Source organism: Dromiciops gliroides, chromosome 5 (genome assembly GCF_019393635.1).
Source record: "Dromiciops gliroides isolate mDroGli1 chromosome 5, mDroGli1.pri, whole genome shotgun sequence".
In the NCBI taxonomy this organism is placed as follows: domain Eukaryota; kingdom Metazoa; phylum Chordata; class Mammalia; order Microbiotheria; family Microbiotheriidae; genus Dromiciops; species Dromiciops gliroides.
The window spans coordinates 211709746-211715745 of record NC_057865.1 but is presented as its reverse complement, the minus strand read 5'-3'; the positions used below and the strand labels follow the sequence as shown (position 1 = coordinate 211715745).

The window sequence follows — 6000 nt, the reverse complement described above, 5'->3', positions numbered from 1 at the left end:
CTTGAGTTCTTGTGGGTAGGGTGTGGGAATGGAGGGAGGAAGAGAAGTTAGAACACAAAGTTTTAAAAAATTGATGTTAAAATTTCTTTTTACATATATTTTGTAAAATAAAAGTCTATTCAATAAAAAAAGAAATTATCAAAGAAATCTCCCCTTAAATATTAGAACCAGAGGGCAAAATAGAAATTGAAAGGATCCACTAATCACTGCCTAAAAGAGATCCAAAAATGAAAACCCCCAGGAACATCATAGTCAAATTTCAGAGCTGACAGATCAAGGAAAATGTATTGCAAACAGCCAAAAAGAAACAATTCAAATACCATGGAACTACAGCCAGGATTACACAGGATTTGGCAGCTTCCACATTAAAGGATCACAGGGCTTGGAATATGATAAACCAGAAAGCAAAGGACTTAGGTTTACAGCCAAGAATCACCAACCCAGCAAAAATGAATATAATCTTTCAATGCAGAAAATGGACATTTAATGATATAGTGGACTGTTGGGATTTTTTTTTAAGATCCATTATTTAGATTGCAAATAATTACAGGATTTTCTTAAAATGTTTGGTTTTGTTTTTTGAAAAACACAAGATTTTCATGCTTTTCCTCCCAGACATTTCTTGATGAAGTGTACTACTAATTTCTCTGGTCTCTTCTGATACTCAACAATCACCTCATGGGAGCTGCTAATCTGATCTCCCATGAGATAATTTAGTTTGTTTTTTTTTAAGCAGGTCAGCGAGGGTTAAGTGACTTGCCCAGGGTCACACAGCTAGTAAGTGTCAAGTATCTGAGGTTGGATTGGAACTCAGGTCCTCCTGAACCCAGGACCAGTGCTTTAGGCACTGCACCACCTAGCTTCCCCCTTGAGATAATTTAGAATGGTAACAGACACAACAGCAGCTTTGATGCCACTGGTACCACACATGGCTGCAAAAATAGAAGATTCTATCACAATGTTTTTTATTTCAGCAGCATAAGATGCCTGAAAATATTCTTGCTCTTCCTTGTCAGTATATGAGCAGAAAGCACCATGCAGGAGATCTTGGCCTTTGTAGAAGTCTAAAGTACACATGGTGTTTCCAATAGGAGTATTAAACTCATTCATCTCCTTAGCACATGCCAATAATTCCTGATTTAGGTCATCACTGAGTTTGATATTTCATAGTATCAGCTTACCCAAAATAATTTGTTCAAATTCAGGCTTGAAGCAAGAATCTATAGCACCACTGAACCAGGTTCTAGAACTATTCCACCACATAAGCCAATGTGAATGATGTCAATATCAGAACACTTAGCATGATACAGTAACTTTTTTTTTCAAAGCAAAACACCATGGTTTATTATTAATAACAGCTGCCTTCCTAGGTTTCTTTTCTTCTTTTCTTTTTTTTTTTTTATGCTTCAATCTGTATTCAGACACCATCAATTTTCTCTGTAGATGGGCTGCATTTTTCATAGTTGTCTTGGATCATTGCTGAAAATAATTAAGTAATTCACAGCAGATATTGTTGTTATTTTGTATACAGTACATTTCACATTGCATCATCTTTCCGGGTTGTTCTGATAGCATGCTCCTCATAATTTTTTTTATATTAAACTACATTTATATACTACTTTAAAAAGAGATTTCCTTACAATAAACCCATGAGGTTGATTTCTGCAACAACAGTAATAGATAACATTTATGTAGTACCTTATACCTGACAAAGAATTTACTTCACAATAGCCCAGTAAAGTACCATACTTTTTATCATCATCATCAATCAGTTCTTGTCATCATCTTCATTACTCTTGCCTCTGCTTCAAAATTTTTTTAACAGTTACTATTCTTAACTATTTCCCTCCATCCTATTCCTTTCCCCATGATATTTACTCTATTTTCTATCTTCTTTCATCCTATCCCTCCTCAAAGATGATTTGCTTCTGACTGCCCCCTCCCTTAATCTGTCCTCCCTTCTTTCACCCCTCCCTCCTTATCCCCTTCCCCTCTTACTTTCCTGCAGGGTTAGATAGATTACTCCACCCAATTGAGTGTGTATGTTATTCCTTCCTTGAGACAACTATGAAGAGATTAAGGTCTTTGAACCAAATCTGATTAGTGTAAGGCTCATTCACTGCCCCAACTCCTCCCCCATCTCTCCCCCTCCCACTCCATAAGCCCTTTCCTGTTTCTTTCATGTGGGATTTCACCCCATTCTACCTCTCCCCTTCTCCTTCCCCAAGTGCATTCCTCTCACCCTAAAGATGTCTCATGGGTCACTTAGGTGACACAGTGGACCAAGCACCCACCCTGGACCCAGAAGGACCTGAGCCCAAATCTGGCCTCAGACACAAGACACTCACCCACTGCATAACCCCAAGCATGTAACCCAACTCCAACCACCCCCACACAAAAAGATAAACAAAAAATAAATGCTTTACAGATATCATTCCTTCATTATCAATTCCCACCTGTGCCCTCTGTCTAAATTTATTTCTATCATCTGCCATAATACTGATAAAGTTCTTATGAGTTAGAAGTATCATCTTCCCATGTAGGAATGTAAACAGTTTAAACTTTTAACATCCCTCTTAATTTCTTTTTTCCTGTTTGCCTTTTTATATTTCTCTAGGGACTTTTATTTTATTTTATTTTATTTGAAAGCCAAATTTAACATTCATCATGAATATCTGAAAGTCCTCTTTTTCATTGAAGTCTCATTTTTCCCCCTGGATAGGTGATTCTTGGTTGTAACCCCAATTCCTTTGCCCTCTGGAATATCATATTCTATGTAGAACCTGCTATGTTACTGTGCTATGCTAACTGTGGCTGCACAGTTCTTAAATTGTTTCTTTTTGTCTGCTTGTAAAATTTTCTCCTTGAATTTGGCTATAATATTCCTGGGAGTTTTCATTTTGGGATTTCTTTCAGGAGAACGTAATACAAATTAAGTAAGGAAATCATTGAATTTATAAATAAAACTAGAAGCTGGTTTTATGAAAAAAATATAGATAAACCATCAATTAATTTGATCCAAAAAAAGGAAGGAAGAAAACTAGATTACTAGTATAAAAAAAATGAATGGAGGGGGCAGCTAGGTGGCACAGTGGCTAAAGCACCATCCCTGGATTCAGGAGGACCTGAGTTCAAATCTGGCCTCAGACACTTGACAGTGACTAGTTATGTGACCCTGGACAAGTCATTTAATCCTCATTGCCCTGCCCACCCCCCCAAATGAATGGAATGAACTCACTATCAATGAGGAGAAATTAAGACAATTGTTAATAACTATTTTTCCCACTTATATGCAAATAAATTTGACAATCTAAATGAAATGAATGAGTATCTACAAAAATATAAATTACTTAGATTAGCAAAGGAAATAAAACACTTAAATAACCCAGTTTTAGAAAAAGAAATTGAACTAGCCATTAAAAATATTCCGAATTCCAGGGAACTCATGATAGAAGAGAATCTCCAAATCCAAGAAAAAAAAAAAGAACTGTGGAGTATAGATGCTGATTGAACCATACTATTTCTTTTGTTTTGGGTGCTATTGGGTTTTTTTTTCTATTTTGAGGTTTTGCATTACTGCTCTGATTTTTTCTCTTATAACAGGATTAATGCAGAAATAGGATTAATGTTATTATGTGTATATATATTTGTGTGTGTATAGATATATAGATATATGTATATGTATATAGATATAGATATATAGATATAACCTATATCAGATTACCTGCTGTCTAAGGGAGGGGGAAGGGAGGGGAGGGAGAAAAATCTGAAATTGTAAAGCTTGTATAAACAAAAGTTGAGAACTATCTTTACATGTAACGGAAAAAATAAAATACCTTATATGTAAAAAAAAAATTTTTAATTTAAAAAATAAATAAAATCTTCCTAAGAAAAAATCCCTAGGATGAAAAGGATTCATTAGCAAATTCTACCAAATATTTAAAGAACAATTAATTCTAATACTACATAAACTATTTTGGAAAATAGGTAGCATCCTACCAAATTTCTTTTATGAGAAAAATAATAGTGCTGATACCCAAAACAGAAAAAGCCAAAGCAGAGAAAAAAATTATAGACCAATTTCCCAAATTAATATTGATGCAACAATTTTAAATAAAATCATAACAAAAGGATTACAGCAATATATCACAAGGATCATTCACTATGACCAGGAATGCAGGGCTGGTTCAATATAAGGAAAACTATGAACATAACTGGCCATATCAATAGCAAAACCAACAGAAATAACATGATTATGTCAATAGATGAAGAAAAAGCCTTTGATGAAATACAGTATGCATTCCTATTTAAAAGATTGGAGAGCATAGGAATAAATGAAACTTACCTTAAAATGATAAGTATTATTGATCTAAAACACCAGCAAGCATTATCTATAACGTGGATAACCTAGAAACCTTCCTAATCAGAGGTAAAAAAAGAATGCCCATTATCACCTCTATTATTTAATATTGTACTAAAAATGTTAGTTATAACAATAAGAGAGGAAAAAGAAATTAAAGGAATTAGAATAGGTAATGAGGAAACAAAACTGTCACCCTGAAATTTATATGATGCTTTACTTAGAAAATCCTAGAGAATGAATTAAAAAACTACTTGAAATTATTAACGATTTTAGCAGTTGTAGGATACAAATAAATCATGAACATTTCTATATTTTACCAACGAAGTCCAGCAGCAACAGATAGAAAGGGAAATTCCATTTAAGACAACTATAGACAATATAAAATACTTGGCAGTCTATCTGCCAAGATGAACCCAGGAACTATATGAATACAACTATAAAATATTTCTCACACAAATAAAGTCAGATCTAAACAACTAGAAAAAAATTGTTTATGAGTAGGCCAAGACACTATAATAAACATGACAATCCTACCTAAATTAATCTATTTATTTATTACCTGATATAACTATCCAAAAATATTTTATAGAGCTAAAATATAACAAAATTCATCTGAAAGAACAAATGCTCAAAGATATCAAGAGGATCAATGAAAAGAAGTGTGAAAGAAGGTGTTCTAGCAGTATCAGATCTCAAACTAGATTACAAAGTGGTAATTATAAAAATAATTTGGTATGGGCTGAGAAATAAAATGGTAGATCAGTGGAATAGAATAGGTATGAATTACACTATAGTAATTGACTTTAGTAATCTAGTATATGATAAACCCAAATATCCAAGCTTTTGGAACAAAAACTCATTATTTATCAAAAACTGCTGGGAACTGGAAAACACTATGGCAGAAACTTGGTATAGACCAACATCTCACACTCTATACTAAAATAAGGTCAAAATGTGTATATGATTTACACATGAAGGGTGATACCATAAGCAAATTAGTAGTACATGGAATAGTTTATCTGTCAAGTTTATGGACATATGAAGAAATTAGGATCAAAGAAGATGTACAGAGCATTAAAAATATAAAACAGATAATTTTTGTCATATAAAATTAAAAAGCTTTTTTTATACAAACAAAAACCAATGTAACCAAAATTATAAGGAAAGCAGAAAATTGGGAAAGAATTTTTGCAACAAGTGTCTCTGATAATGGCCTCATTTCTCAAATATATAGAAAACTGAGTCAAACTTATAAAAACACAAATCATTCTCTACTTGATAAATTGTCAAAAGATATTAATGGGCAGTTTTCAGACAAGGAAACCATAGATATATGTCATATGAAAAATGCTCTAAATCACTATTGAGCAGAGAAATTCAAATTAAAGCAACTCAGGTATCACCTCACACATATGAGAGTAGCTAATGTGATTAAAAAAGGAAAATGTTGGATGCTGGAGGGGATGTGGGAAAACTGGGATGCTAATCCACTGTTGGCAGAGTTGTAAAAAGATCCAACCATTCTTGAGAGCAATTTGGAACTATGCCCAATGGGCTATAGAACTGTGCATACACTTTGATCCAGCAATACCACTGCTAGGTTTATATTCTAAAGACATCCCCCAAAAGAGAAAAGG

General features: G+C 33.6%; 1 pseudogene; it reads right to left on the bottom strand.

Annotated features, from left to right (window-relative positions):
* Positions 1–597: 597 nt before the first annotated feature.
* The window catches only part of LOC122728926, a 77263-nt pseudogene continuing 71860 nt past the window's right edge, over positions 598–6000 (bottom strand).